The sequence below is a fragment of the Leucoraja erinacea genome, chromosome 3 (genome assembly GCF_028641065.1).
Source record: "Leucoraja erinacea ecotype New England chromosome 3, Leri_hhj_1, whole genome shotgun sequence".
Lineage (NCBI taxonomy): Eukaryota > Metazoa > Chordata > Chondrichthyes > Rajiformes > Rajidae > Leucoraja > Leucoraja erinaceus.
Window position 1 is genome coordinate 94,123,173 of NC_073379.1, and position 16,446 is coordinate 94,139,618.

General features: G+C 41.9%; 1 protein-coding gene across 10 annotated transcripts in view; it reads left to right on the forward strand.

Moving 5' to 3' along the window:
• Positions 1-6,266: 6,266 nt before the first annotated feature.
• pja2 (praja ring finger ubiquitin ligase 2) overlaps positions 6,267-16,446 on the forward strand; it is a 59,265-nt gene continuing 49,085 nt past the window's right edge. For 4 of the 10 annotated variants that reach the window (XM_055633220.1, XM_055633222.1, XM_055633227.1 and 1 more), the window contains exons 1-2: positions 6,269-6,574; positions 16,236-16,373. The gene's annotated coding sequence lies outside the window, so the exon portion shown is untranslated. Of the gene's footprint in view, positions 6,575-13,171; positions 13,250-16,235; positions 16,374-16,446 lie in introns of all 10 variants that reach the window. The other 6 variants (XM_055633228.1, XM_055633229.1, XM_055633219.1 and 3 more) reach the window with 5 other exon arrangements.

Genomic DNA, 16,446 nt, shown 5'->3' on the forward strand with positions numbered 1-16,446 from the left:
GGTTAAATCACCAACTACCCATGTATGTGGCTTGGGAACCAGACCCAGAGGCAGCAGCGGTATATGCCTTCACGCTGGACTGGGGAAATTTCTTTTTCTATGCTTTCCCTCCCTTCTGCCTCATCAGTCGGGTACTCCAGAAAATTCAGGCAGACTCAGCCTCTGGCATTCTGGTCGTGCCCGACTGGCCTACCCAACCATGGTTCCCAATGTTCCACGACATGGTGGTAGAGACACCAATGGTCCTTCAACACCACCCCCAATTATTGACTCACCCGGTAACTGGCATTAGCCATCCATGCCACCAAAAATTGAAACTCCTGGTTTCCAGATTTTGAACAGGCCTTACCGGGGATTGGGGTTATCAGACAGAACAATCACCACCATGTCGGCATCCCTGCGAGTTTCCACCAAGAAACAGTACCTGACCTTCATCAGGAAATGGGAACAGTACTGTCTGGACGCAGGGACATCCTACACGACGACTTCGATCTCGGATGTGCTGGAGTTCCTGGCCCACCTGCACCATGATCTCAAGATGAGCTACAGTGCCATCAATACGGCTCGGAGCGCACTGTCCGCATACCTCATGCCGATAGAACAGCATAGTGTGGGATCCCACCCTCTAGTCATCAGACTCCTTAAGGGGATCTTTAATACCAAACCCCCTACACCTAGATACACTCACATGTGGGATGTGAGTGTAGTTCTCACACACCTTCGAGGTTGGCCTCCGGTGGGATCCCTGAGCCTGGAACAGGCCACTTACAAAACCCTCATGCTCATGGCGCTTGTCTCAGCTCAAAGGGTTCAGTCGCTCCATCAGCTTAATCTGAACTACATGGTGACCACCCCAGATACCATTACTTTCACCATGCCGGGGTTGGTAAAACAAAGTAGACCAGGTACATCAAACTCCCCGTTGATCTTCCGGGCTTACCCTCCAGAACCTAGGCTGTGTGTGGTGACCCACCTTCATCATTATCTAGACACAACCCAAACGCTAAGAGGGAGAGAGAAAGCCTTATGGGTTAGCCACAGAAAGCCTTTTGGACGGGTAACCAGCCAAACATTATCCAGATGGTTGAAACAGGTCCTCAGCATGGCAGGGATTAACACAAATGTGTTAAAATCCCATTCAACCAGGGCAGCGTCCACCTCAGCGGCGGATAGGATGCAGGTTCCCCTCGACCACATCCTCAGAGCAGCGGGATGGTCAAGGGAATCGACATTCCAACGATTTTACAACAAACCGCTGATGGAACAGGACGTCTTTGCGGATACCGTTTTAAAAACCGCAAAGTTATGATTTAAAGCCCATGGGAGCTATTTTGTTTTTTGTTTTAGTTAATAAATATTTCTTTTATAACTAAACAAACTTGTTGGTCTCTAGCTACCACTTCCTCCCTCGATGATCTTTCGGCAGTGAGTGATATAACTGTTACACGGTTTGAAATCACAGACCTTTGAAGTCTTCACGTAGTCACTCACGTGACTCCGAAGTAAAATAGTAAGATTAAACGAGTACTTACCAGTACGAAGTTTGATCTGTATTTTATGAGGAGTTACGATGAGGGATTACGTGCCCTCCGCTCCCACCCTCATTATATAGATCAAATTCGGACTAATGTCTCGTTGGTCTTCACTATCTTTACTTCAACTAGTGTCTATCTGTGATTCCACACCGCTGCTTGGAAGTATGCCGCGCCTGCGCGCTGGGTGGGTTCTTCACGTAATCCCTCATCGTAACTCCTCATAAAATACAGATCAAACTTCGTACTGGTAAGTACTCGTTTAATCTTACTATTATTGTCACATGTACCTAGGTACAGTGAAATTCTTTTTTTGTCTTGTACCCTTCAAGTTCAGAATTGTTAAAAATGTTATAGTCTAAACTTGGCCGTAAAGGCCAACTGTCCTGACAGTGGCACTGGTTTGGAATTGCAGGGCCTGGCTGAACAATGTTGTTGATGCCTTCCACTGCTACTCCACCACTCTGTGCTGCTGCAGGCCTTGTGCTTGGCTATTGAAGTGGCTACTGATTTAATTGAGCCCCTGGCTGCTGCAGAGCCACCAGCAGTCCTCTCCACTGACATCTTGATCCAGACACACCGCCACTCACCTCACATGGATCCTTCTTCAAACTGATTGGAAGGATCCCAACCAGAAACATCGCCTATCCATGTTCTCCATTGATGCTGCATGACCCTCTGAGTTCCTCCAACACTTTGTATCTTTTTTGTATATCATCATCTGCAGTTCCTTATTTTTGTATTACTATTTTGAAAATCTAATTTTAAACATTTTAAGATGTGCCATCCCGATGCATACTATCACAAAAAAGCACTAACTGTATAAAACAAAACTTACCCCTCAGATTTTTTTAAAAACTCCTTTCTCATCTTAAAACCATTCCTCTTATTCCAGATACACCTACCATTGAATAGGATTTTGACTATCTTGCTGTAATTATGCATCCATACTTTTGTATCTTGCCTCTAACAGATGAAATAGTTTCAATGATAGCTTTCAAAAGGAAATTGGATAATAACTTTGATCTCCCAATTTTCATTGTAAGAAAATCAAAGAAGTGAGTGGGGTTAACATAATTGTTTAGTAAGCACAGGCACATATTTTATCCGCCAAAATACTTTTGTCGGGCTGTATGATTCTTTGGAAATGCAAATTTTATGACATGCCCGCCCAGGTTCTTGCTGTTTTCCATTTAGTTTTTCCACTCCCTTTTCATTGTCTTTTTTTTATCTCGCCTATATCTGAACTTTTTCTGATGTATTTCCCCATTCTGATTCTGTTTTTCTCTCCTTTCCCATTACCTTTTCATTTCAATCCTCATTCTTGCTTCAATTTTATGTCCATACATGCTTGTTCCTAATGCCTCTATATCTTTCTATTCTTTTCCGTTTATCATATCTTACCCGTGACCTTTTCCTGCATGTCATTGTCTCACTTTCACCTTTTCGCTACTTCTTTTTGTTTATCTCTTCTTCTTATCATTTTCCATGGTTGCATCCTCTCATATTTGTCTGCGTTGATTTCTCTTCTTAACCTCTTTCCCTGCCATGCCCCACTTCTCGTTTATTCTTGGTATAGGGAGGTTGCACGGCAGTCGAGGTCAGTCACGATCCGTGACCTGTACTGTTGCCACGCAATGCCTTCTGGATTACACACGGTGAACGTCAGTTAATCACTTACTATGGCTGCCAGTACAGACAGACTTCTTCTGTCCCAGCATCCGGACTCCACGCTGACTGGTTCCACACTAGCGGACCCCGGGCCGTCTATCCCTGCGACCGGGGGTGGGGATAGGTGGGGGGTGAGGAGATCGGGGTGCCGGTGCAGCGTGGTCAGTGACTCTGGGTGGGCGGAGGGACCAGACTATCTCCAACTCTGCTGCAGCTGACGGGGACATTGCCGGGGGGGGGGGGGGGGGTGGTCGAGGGGAGTCTTGGGGAGTGGTCAGGGGTGGGGGGGGGTCTGAAGGGTGGTCGGGGGGGGGGGGGGGGGCAGGGTGCTGGTGCAAGCGTGGTCAGTGACTGGGGGGCGGAGGAACCAGACTCTCCCCAACTCAGCTGACGGGGACGTTGCCAGGTTTTCGTCCCCTTGTGTCCACTGCCCGGAGCCGCGGCCTTGGTCCATTCAGCCCAGTGTGTGGACGCTGCCGACCCACAGCACATGATAATGCGGCCGCACAGGGGGAGGGTGGGCGGAGGGCGGCCGAGGCCGGACAGCGCTGACCCCGGGGAGAGAGTGGGGCTGTCCCGAGGGATGCGCTCCTTCGGTCGCTTACACCTTGGTGCTCGGGTTCAGAGCAAAGATACTAGAGCATTTGGTTCAGAGTGCTCAGTCACCCTCCATAATTATTTACTGCGCAAAAATTGACCATTTCGGCGGTTTTTAACAGGTACAGTTAACAGAAAGTACGCGTTTTGTGTGTTAAGTGTATGCCGGAAGCTGCCATGTCCTCCAAAAGGATTGAGCTGCTCCGTGCACCAAGCCCTTTGACCCGATGACCTAACAAACCCCTATTCTTCAATCTTTTCCTCCCTGCATCTTTGTTTCCTCAACCTCTCATTTCCCTTCTCCTAACCTCCTCCCATTTTTTCAAACCTACTTTTCTTCTCGTGTGTGAATACTTTCTCCTGAAATCTATATTTACCTTTCCCTGGGTAGACACAAAGTGCCGGAGTAACACAGCAGGGAAGGCAGCAACTCCGGAGAAAAATAATGGGCGACGTTTCGGGTCGGAACCCTTCTTCAGACCTGTTCCCTATATTAGTTATCCCCCTGCCCCAATAATGTTACCAGTTTGTGCAGGAAGGAACTGCAGATGCTGGTTTAAACTGAAGATAGACACAAAAAGCTGGATTAACTCAGAGGGACAGACAGCATCTCTGGAGAGAAAGAATGGGTGACGTTTCGGGTCGAGACCCTTCTTCAAGAGTTCAAGTTCAAGTGAGTCTATTGTCATGTGTCCCTGATAGAACAATGAAATTCTTGCTTTGCTTCAGCACAACAGAACATAGTAGGCATTGACTACAAAACAGATCAGTGTAGCAATGTTACAAAATTTTGAGATTTAAAAAATCAAGTCTGCAATTTATCCCATCAGATAAAGCATAACAATAAGTTTAATTTGACACCTAATTCACTTTCATATCTCAAGTAATAAAAAGGTTATGGCCATTTTCATACTCGGAAATTAGCATCTTGTTCCTTATTGATTTTCTATGGACATAACAAAAAAGCTGTGATCGAGGACAGTCAAAATCCCATAACCTTCTTAAAACTTAAGAGAACTGAATGAAATGTTCAGTTATCATAGATTGAACCATTCTGAAACAAATATAAAATAATCTTACTTGGAGGACCTGAAATTAAAGCATATAATTAGTTAGTTACCCAATTGTAGCTAATTTCAAACTTCAATTACTAGATCTAAACATCTATCCATTTCTTAATAAATGATTAACATTTTTAAATAGCCTAAGTGTCCAAATAATATTCACAAATAATTCACAATAAAACATGATTTTTAAATCTCATTTACATCAATTTATAGGCCAAATGGAAGGAATTTAGTGTTCAATTGCTGTAAATTAAAGTCAATTAAAATCGGCTTTCTAGTGGGTTCCTGTGGAATGCGCTGGTTTAGAACGTTCACATTGCGCTGGATTTGTGCCCTCAAACGCCCAGAAAAATACTGAGGGATATAAAGAGCCCAAAATGAACTACTCGCTATAGAAAACTTTATATTACAGGGTTCTTAAGAAGCCCCTTTTAATGTAAAAATAAGATACATACCTTTAATTGTTTGCTTTATAAAACCCTGGGGCTGCGAAAGGTTGTGGGTTGAGAGAGTGATTTTTAAACTACTATAACTATTATACAAGGCCATAAAAACTAATAATACCTTTTGCGACGGGGTCTTTCAACGATTTTCCGTTAATGATTTACTAGGCTGAACATTTTCAATTGCAACAGCCTAGTAAAAATCGCGTTTTAAACCCGCCCCCTCTAAACAGCGCCAAAATTGCGCACATGGGGCTGGGACAGATTCTCAATGACGATTCAGGTAGGTTTTGTAACATACCTAATCAGTGTGTCCATATACCATTATATATATCTGAAGAAAGGTTTCGGCCCGAAACGTTGCCTATTTCCTTCGCTCCATAGATGCTGCTGCACCCACTTAGTTTCTCCAGCTTTTTTGTGTACCTATCATTATATAAATATATACACACACATAGAAACATAGAAAATAGGTGCAGTAGGTGGCCTGCACCGCCATTAAATATGATCATGGCTGATCATCCAACTCAGTATCCCGTACCTGCCTTCTCTCCATACCCCCTGATCCCCTTAGCCACAAGGGCCACATCTAACTCCCTCTTAAATATAGCCAATGAATTGGCCTCAACTACCTTCGGTGGAAGAGAATTCCAGAGATTCACCACTCTCTGCGTGAAATTTTGTTTTTCTCATCTCGGTCCTAAAAGACTTCCCCCTTACCCTTAATGAATAAATAAACGGATAAAGCGCAAATAACAGACTAGCTTATTGCTCTGGCCATGTGTGTCCCATTCACCACCACCTTCCTTTTGCATCCAAACTACTTCACTCCACCAGCCAATTCATCTCATCATCATCACATCATCATCATCCTCTTCTTCTTCTTCACTTTCTCTGGGTCGGTTGCAGTGCAAGCACTGATTGGCTGGCGGCTCCTCAGTGACGTGTTTATTTATTGCGGGTCTGGCGCAGTGTGGGTTGTTTTTGCCGCTGAGGGAGTGACGCTGCCGGGAGCTGCGTGAAGAGGGGACAGGACAGGGGGAGTAACTGGCTGTCTGTCCGCTGTAACTACCGCTGAATGCCTGCTCCACGATCGCCAAATCAGCCGCAACAACTACACAATGAGCCACAGGCCTGGGATTCGAGAGATCTGACTTATCCACAGTCTCCTCTCAGCCTCTGGATCCCTGTCGGTGTCCGGGCCTAGAGAATGTGTCGCACAATTTAAAGCCCGGGCCGCGGAAACATATCGACTTCTATTTCTGTACGTATTTTACATGAACACGAGTAGCTTGCGACCAGCGACGAGTTGTGTTGTTATGAAGATTTGTGCAATGCTGGGATAGTTATTGAATGTGATCATGGTCGCCGAACCTCAATCACGATTTCTATCAACATGAGTTTTCCATGACCCGGATAGGCTGATGGGGATGTTACCGAAAATGCAAATGGCAATTGACGGGCTTTTTGGAACTGTTCTGTTGACATTCATTTTCATTTTGGTTAGGGGGGCGTGTTAAGGGGTATCTTGGAATTGTACAAAGGTCAAACAAGGCCGCCATGGTGACCTGTTGCCAAAGTTAATGTGCAAATGTATTGTGGTAAATTCGTGTTCATTGCCTCGGTCCTTGAAAACAACAGTCAGGTGGTAACTTGCCGGCAATGTCTGGTTTTGTTTTGATTTCGCAGGAAGAGAAGCATGGGACACTATTTTGGCTAGTGCATTTTGAAGCACATCTATTTGTGCGTGTCCTCAATGTATTTAATTCGGATTTAATATAAGAAAAGTATTTAAGAGGTTAATTAAGGTTTGAAAGTAAGCTATGCCTCCTTGGGGAGATAATTTGGTGTGTGTAGGTTGACTGTCCTGTCGATCGACTTAATGGAGAATAAGTTTCAATAATTTAAACGGTTTAGGGATGTTTTGTTGTGATAGGATGCTACATTTATGCCTACTGCCAAATTTACTTCATTGTACACATGTTCCTTTCCAAGGGCAGTATTGCAGTTAGTTTTCTGTTCTGCTCCAGTCAGGCTATGTGGTTTTAATGGGATAGATTTAAGATAAATACCATATAGCCTTTGTAGGATACTGCACTCGAGGCACAACATGACTGCAATAGCTCCTTCAATTATAATATGTATTGCTTGTATCTGATATGATTGTCTGTTTGTGAGAAAGAGAAAGAAGGAGAATGAGTTCCATCTAAATAAAAAATCAAAAGAAACAACAGATGCTAGAAATCTAAAATAGAAAATACTGGATAAACTCAGCCAGTCAGACTGCATCTATGGGAAGTGAAATAGAATGGTTTCTCTTCTCACAAATGTGATTAGGCCTGCCAAATGTTTCCAGCATTTTCTGATAATTTGGATCTTCATTTAAATTGCATAAGGTTAATGTTTTTATGAATGTTTTTTGCTTTGAACCCAAGAACATTAGAAGGAGGAACTACACGTCCCTTTGTGGCTGCCCCACCATTCAATTAGATTTTTTTACCTTAACTCTATTTTCCTGCACGAACCTCACCTAAATCCTTTTAATAGCAAAACAAATCTCTCTTTCATGCATACAGCGACTGAGCCTCCATAGTCATCTTGGATGGAAAATTCAAAGATGCACTACCCTATTGGCGAAAATATATATTTTCATCTTTGTCCAGAATGGCTGACGTTTTATTTGAGACTATAATCCCTCATTGTCGATATTCCAGCCAGGAGAAACACAGCTGCTAATATTTTTGCCTTGACACAGCTTTTGCATATTGTGAAGTAGGGAATGTCCATTTCTTTTGTTTATTGGTGCTTTTCACAGAAAAATAAACTTAATCTCCAAGTTGTACAGATAGGAAATAAAGGAAATAATTTGTACTTTTGCCTAGCTGTGATGATTCAAATTCAAAAACATCTATTACTATGTGCCAGTGTAAGTTGAAATTAATTGATCATTTTATGTATTAATATATTGTTGTCATGTTGAGTTCATGTGCTTGTAAAGCAGCAACAAGTAGTAATTTAATTGTTCTGTTTATTGTTGTGCATATGACAATTAAACACTGTGGACACTCTTGAAATAAGTAATCCAACAAAGGTTAGAATTATGTCAGTGTCAAGAAGATTGGCGTTTAGTTGATGTAATACAGGTAATTAAACATTTCCAGTCCTGACATGTCTTCTTCATTTTGGAAGAAGAGTATTAAAAAAATCTTGAACATTTGGAAATAAATAGCATTAAGGCCAATTTGATTCATTGCTATTTTATCTCTTGTATTTCATGTCCAGCTAAAATTCTTGGTATACAAAGTGGTGTTATTATTTCACTATCATGAAGTGATTATTCTACAATATTGCTGTATGTGTACTCTAAATATCGGAAACAGAGGAAACAATTATCTTTATCATTTATAGAAAATGTGTAAAATAAATAATCTCTTTGCTGAATGATTAAATTGTTAAACTGAAACCACCTGTTGCCATTTGATTGCAAAATGTGTTTCTGATCCTTCTCTGTTGCACGGATTAAACATTTTCACAAGGTGGTGCGTAAGATGTGAAAAGTGTTGGCAATGTAGAATTAACATTAAATTATATAGAATGTGGAGTAATTATGAATGGTTCAATAAACATGTTAGAACAATTTGAGGTTTTTGGTAGCATTTGATGGTCATTGAAAAAAATATAAATTGCTTTTAAATACCGAGATATTTTGCTATATTTGGATTATTACGTATAATGTTGGTATTAATGTATTTATTACACTAAGATGATATGAATTACGGTTAAAAGTGAATTTGTTAATGTTAATACAATTTTGAGTCGGAATTGTGACTCGTCATTATAACTTCAAATAACCATGTAACCATATAACATTTACAGCACGGAAACAGGCCATCTCGACCCTTCTAGTCCGTGCCGAACACATAATCTCCCCTAGTCCCATATACCTACGCTCAGACCATAACCCTCCATTCCCTTCCCATCCATATAACTATCCAATTTATTTTTAAATGATAAAAACGAACCTGCCTCCACCACCTTCACTGGAAGCTCATTCCACACAGCTACCACTCTCTGAGTAAAGAAGTTCCCCCTCATGTTACCCCTAAACTTCAGTCCCTTAATTCTCATGTCATGTCCCCTTGTTTGAATCTTCCCTACTCTCAGTGGGAAAAGCTTTTCCACGTCAACTCTGTCTATCCCTCTCATCATTTTAAAAACCTCTGTCAAGTCCCCCCTTAACCTTCTGCGCTCCAAAGAATAAAGCCCTAACTTGTTCAACCTTTCTCTGTAACTTAGTTGCTGAAACCCAGGCAACATTCTAGTAAATGTCCTCTGTACTCTCTCTATTTTGTTGACAAATTAGTGTGAACTTCAACTTCCCATGGTGTTCCTCACGTTATTTAAACCAAATGTGTGGGATGAAACTGCAAATGCTGGTTTACACCAAAGCTAGACACTAAATGTTGGAGTAACTCAGCGGGACAAGCAGTATCTGTGAAAAGAAGAGACATAAAACGTCACCCATTCCGTCTATCCAGAGATGCTGCCTGTCCCGCTGAGTTACTCCAGCAATTTTGAGTCCATTGTCAATTAAACCACTTGGGCTTAAGATCCACTTGGGCTCAAGATCAGCCATGATCATATTGAATGGCGGTGCAGGCTCGAAGGGCCGAATGGCCTACTCCTGCACCTAATTTCTATGTTTCTATGTGCACTCTTGTATAGTGGTAGCTTACCAATACTTGCCGATGACGCAAAAACTAATTTTTGTATACAATTCAGTCCAAGTATCACTATACATAACCACTGAGATACATCTTAAATAAGCATCTCTGATTCAGTACGTGTACAGCAGAAGTACACTGAGACAGTATACAGAGTTGCCAGATTTGGGGCCATTTCAACTACCAGTTGTAAGTGCAGGGTTCTTGATCTGACCATGAAGGTCTGATGTCCTGGTGGCGTTGCAGGATCGGCCTGGCCAAGCGTAGCCGTGGTGTTCTCCACCTCTGCTCCACCGCCGTAGGCCCCGTCCATTCCACGTGCTCAGCATCTTGGAGCGGCACCTGGTCCAGGTGAGCCCCAACCAGCTGACGGGCTTCCAGTGGCTCACTCCACAATTGAGGCAGTGCACTGCCTCCCGCAGCCAGTCTGCTTACTGGACTTCCAGGTGTGTTCTGGGTCCGCGGTGTGGGCAATGTTCAGAGGGTGGTGTGTGCCTAGAATGTGCTGGTGTGTTTGGTGGGTGGCGCAGATAAGATAACGACATTTAAGTGACTTTTAGATCGGCATTATTGATGTGCAGGGAATGGAGGGTTATAAATTATGTGCAGGCAGATAAGAATTGGTCATGGCATCGTGTTTGGCTCAGATCGTGGACCGCTGGTGCTTTTGTTGTGCTTTACAGTTCTATGTTCTAATATCACTTTGTGCAAGGCAGTTTTAAAATTACAAAATTAGATGTGACAACTATTGTGAGACATCAAAGCAATTATAAATTGTTTTTTTGTTCCTTTATTTTTAAAATATTTGATTATACGCCACTCAGATCAGTTAATGTTAAGGCCTCTGATTCTTTCTTATTCTTTGCAGTAAAAATCATTTATGTTTAACAATATTTAATTTCGAGATTGTTGATGTTTGCCAAAATGGACATCAACCAGGTAGAAATCATTGCTAAATTTGCATTTTTTAAAGTAATTTATTAACCATATAACCATATAACAATTACAGCACGGAAACAGGCCATCTCGGCCCTACAAGTCCATGCCGAACAAAATTTTTTTCCCCTTAGTCCCACCTGCCTGCACTCGTACCATAACCCTCCATTCCCTTCTCATCCATATGCCTATCCAATTTATTTTTAAATGATATCAATGAACCTGCCTCCACCACTTCCACTGGGAGCTCATTCCACACCGCCACCACTCTCTGCGTAAAGAAGTGCCCCCCTCATATTACCCCTAAACTTCTGTCCCTTAATTCTGAAGTCATGTCCTCTTGTTTGAATCTTCCCTATTCTCAAAGGGAAAAGCTTGTCCACATCAACTCTGTCTATCCCTCTCATCATTTTAAAGACCTCTATCAGGTCCCCCCTTAACCTTCTACGCTCCAGAGAATAAAGACCTAACTTATTTAACCTATCTCTGTAACTTAGTTGTTGAAACCCAGGCAACATTCTAGTAAATCTCCTCTGTACTCTCTCTATTTTGTTGACATCCTTCCTATAATTGGGCGACCAAAATTGTACACCATACTCCAGATTTGGTCTCACCAATGCCTTGTACAATTTTAACATTACATCCCAGCTTCTATACTCAATGCTCTGATTTATAAAGGCAAGCATACCAAAAGCTTTCTTTACCACCCTATCTATATGAGATTCCACCTTCAAGGAACTATGCACGGTTATACCCAGATCCCTCTGTTCAACTGTATTCTTCAATTCCCTACCATTTACCATGTACGTCCTATTTTGATTTGTCCTGCCAAGGTGTAGCACCTCACATTTATCAGCATTAAACTCCATCTGCCATCTTTCAGCCCATTTTTCCAAATGGCCTAAATCACTCTGTAGACTTTGGAAATCCTCTTCATTATCCACAACACCCCCTATCTTGGTATCATCTGCATACTTACTAATCCAATTTACCACACCTTCATCCAGATCATTGATGTACATGACAAACAACAAAGGACCCAACACAGATCCCTGAGGCACCCCACTAGTCACCTGCCTCCAACCCAATAAACAGCCATCCACCATTACCCTCTGGCTTCTCCCATTCAGCCACTGTTGAATCCATCTTGCTATTCCTGCATTTATACCCAACAGTTGAACCTTCTTAACCAACCTTCCATGAGGAACCTTGTCAAAGGCCTTACTAAAGTCCATATAGACAACATCCACTGCTTTACCCTCGTCAATTTCCCTAGTAACCTCTTCAAAAAATTCCAGAAGATTAGTCAAACATGACCTTCCAGGCACAAATCCATGTTGACTGTTCCTAATCAGACCCTGTTTATCTAGATGCTTATATATATTATCTCTAAGTATCTTTTCCATTAATTTGCCCACCACTGAAGTCAAACTAACAGGTCTATAATTGCTAGGTTTACTCTTAGAACCCTTTTTAAACAATGGAACAACATGCGCAGTACGCCAATCCTCGGGGACTATTCCCGTTTCTAATGACATTTGATTTAATGACATATTAAAAATGTATTTCAACATATTCTTTTTGCTCTGAACATTCACTTAAAAATCCTGGTTGTCTTCTTCGTGGGCAGTCTCTTGGTGGCTGATGAGTTACAGATTGTACTGTAGGTGGAGAAATTGTTGGTCAACGGTGAAGGTGGGGTGGGTAGGATAGACTTGTGTGCTCATTCTGCTATTTTCACTGGACTTCCAACAAAAAGACACTAGGTTTCGTGTGCCAATCTGATGCACCTCATCCATTTAGATCAGTGACAGGCTTGGATCCCCATGTCTTTGAGGATATTTCATTTTTTTAATCGGCTTTACAAACATCCTTGAATTGTTTACTTCTGTCGTCCCGATTGACCCCATATCAGGGAGTCGGAGTCGCATACCTCTTGCAGGAATTTGGTGTCAGGCATGTGAATAATGTCTGCCTAATGGCTGACTGGCTGGAGCCTTGATTTGCAGGATAGTAGCCTGGGGGAGGATTCTAAAGGGATGAGCTGGAAACATCAGCAGGTCAGTCAGCATTTGTGGAAAGAAACAATTAACGTTTCTGACAAATGAAACCATTCTAACAAAGATTCTGGAAGCTGAAACGATATCTGTTTTTAATTTAGATTTGCATCACCTGCATTCTTTTTTTGGTGCCTCCTTTAGATGATGCTACAACTGGTTTGTGTATCTTCGCACTGGATTTGGAGGAATTTGCAGAGATGATACTGGCTGTGAATTGAGGTACTATTCATAGCTGGTTCATGATTTTCAGAAAGGATTGATCCGATTATGGTACAGCAAGCTGTTTGTGCTTAAAAAGCTGCTCCCCTGAAAGCGTGTACCACCAGACTTGGAAACAACATCTGGTATCAGGCTTCTGAACGGTCATTCCCTTTGACGTGGTACTTCGGATTCTACTCTACCCTATTCCAAATACTGGACTTTATCAATGGAGCTGATGTGCTATTCTGCTGTGAAATATATTCTGCATTTTCCACTTTGCACTATCTTTAGTACTTGAGTTTGACTTGATTGTATTTTTGTATAGTATTGTCTGATCTTATTGGATAGCATGATCGTATTGGATAGCATGCAAAACAAAGCTTTTCACTGCACCTCTGTACAGGTGACAATAATTAACCTGAACCCCATTGCAGTATAAACTTCATTGCTTGATGGATGATAGATATTGCAACAACTTAAAAAAAAAAAAGCGCTGCAATCTGCATCAACCACCTAATGTGGGTTTCTTTGATATTAGAACTGTGATGCTGGGGAGAAAGCCTAAGGGTTGAGCCTTTGACCCTGTCAATTGAAAGGGGCTATGAAGAACTCTTAAATTTGGCTGCGTTCAGAAATTCCTGACATCTTATTTCTGCTCTATGATAGGTATGCAAGCCATTACTCTGAACAAATCCATTACAAATCCAATTCCATTGTAGACTGTGGTCATGCATTGTTGTATAATTTCTTCCTCGTTTTTCTAAAAATAGCAGCTTTATACATTCCATTAAATATCCTCACAAGTGTGAATTTGCTTAACCTACACAAGCTCCAGTGGAGAACCAACCTTCGTCATCTGTGGCATATTTGTGATGCCTATTCAGAGTCTTGGTTAACTTGTTAATTGAAGTGCACACGGGAATAGATTGTACATTAATTATTCTTCAAAAACAAATGCCCTTCACCCCAGTGTCCCTACCATATGGCACTGCTCTCTGAAAACTAAGGACCATGCCGAGGCCCAGGAAAATCCGAATGTTTTTCCCTATCCTTGAAAATTATTTTCTGAAAATGAGTTTCCAAGGGACTTGCCTTTCAGCGAGTGAAGATGTCAGCGATGAAATGTACAGGGGCATAGTGAGGGCAAAAGTTTAAGGTGACATGGGAAGGACTGAAGGACAACGTTTCCCACACAGGATGTTGGTTATATGGGATGAGTTGCGACAGGTATGCTGACAACATTTAAAAGATTTGGACAGCTACATATATAGGAAAGGTTCAGAGGGATTAGTCTAGCTTCATTGGCGCCTCATGGTCGGCATAGAAAGGCCTATTTCTGTGCTTACGACTGCAGTATCTAAAAGTACATACCGTAAAATTGCCATATGCATCAGTGGACAGCCTTGGGTTCCGTTGAATCTTCTGTAAATAATATTGGCAATCGCAAACGTAGGTTTCATTTTTATACATTGTGCATCACTTTTTAGAGACTACTTTCAAAATCAACATATCTTCTTGGTTCTTGGTTTCTTGGTCCTCCAAAATATTCCAAATGGAATTTAAACTGGAGGTGGTATTATCCAGTAGCAAGTACAGTGAGATTGCAGAATTGTCCTATGTCAGTTGTGGCCTTCCTTAATTAAGCCATATTTAATATTTTTTTTGTGAAGATCTTTAACTTTGTCCTACATATATTTTGAGTCCTTTTTATTTTCATTCCATCTTCGGACTATTATTAGAAGTACTGAATTTTGTACCTATATCCAGTTGCCTGGAAGAGATAAAGAGTTTTTAATATAGTGTTGACGTATTGATCAATTTATGGATCTTGTCCCATGAACTTTGTTGTTCTTTGAGAGGCATTAAGTGGCTGCAAACCAAAGCTGGTCAGAAACTTGAATGTTGCAAATGGAAGTCAGCTGAGGAATTCATTGACATTATTTTTTGGTGGTAAAATGGTGTGTGACTCCCTGGTACTGTTTACAAAAAAAAAAGTGAACATTAGTCACACAGCACGGAAACAGGCCCTTTATCACCTGTATTTAATAATGACTCTTAAATCTCAGCTAATTACCTGTCTAGCTTCCTAGAGTGTCCTCTGATTTATCTTATCAGGCCGCGCGCACCCCCACCCCTTATCAGGCCTAGGAGATTTGTCTACCTTCATATGCGTCAGCACCTCCTCAACTGTAATAGCATCATAGTTTCAGGAAACATGGAGAACCTAAAGTTGTGCTCAGATGTTCAGTGTCGTATTACATTATACAAACTTCTGCTTATGTCTACACGGAATCCACTTGTTCCTGCCGACAGAAGCCATGTTTCCAGCTTTGGTGGTGAGAGCCACTTGTGAGATGCTGATGGAATTTATCACTCGCGTACATAGTCCTATATTCAAGAAGGTCACAAAGGCCCTCCAGTTGCTATGTGCAGGCATAATTGGCCAAAAGCTGACTGGCAGCCTTCAGCAAGATTCTCTGCACTGCTGGCTGGTGTTGCAAAATGATATAAGATTTGACAAGGTGAGCCCTGGCAATTTAAGACTTTATAGTTCTTGCCTTTACCTCCAAACATATCCTGATGTCTTTGCTTTCAAGTCACCCACTCTTACTCATGCTCACTTATGTGTATTATGCTACTCTTTTCATTCTCCTCTTTTTCCATATCCCTGCTACTTTCTCTATATCTCCATCTTCCTGTTCCACCTGCTGCATATGTGCTCCTTTTGATCGGCATCTCATCCTTTGCCCCTCTCTCACTTCCTTTTGCTTATCTTCACCGCTCTTCCTCGTCTTCATTTTATACCACCCTTTTATTCTCCCTGTCTCTCCCATTCAACCTATTTCTCCTATTCACGCAATCTGAACTACATTTTCCAGTTTGCTTCTGGACTTGATGTTAACTGTACACTTTAACAAGCATTCAGTCAGCTACCACTCCATGCAATCATCTGAGATGGCCACCATGTCATTTCTATTCACCTTGAAAATATTCTCTGTTGCAGGCAAAGGTTGCCAAAGAAACACATGACTGCCTCATCAGATCAAAGGAATAAACCTTGAGAACAGATCAGTTCCTCTGGAGGAGTGAATGCGGGGTCAGGTGATTTCTGCCGGCATCAGACGTGGACTGGGAAGGCAGGGTATGATTTAATTGCACCTTATTGCAGTCCTGCTTAATACTACAGCTGTTTTGACCTGAAAGAGTGCTCCTGT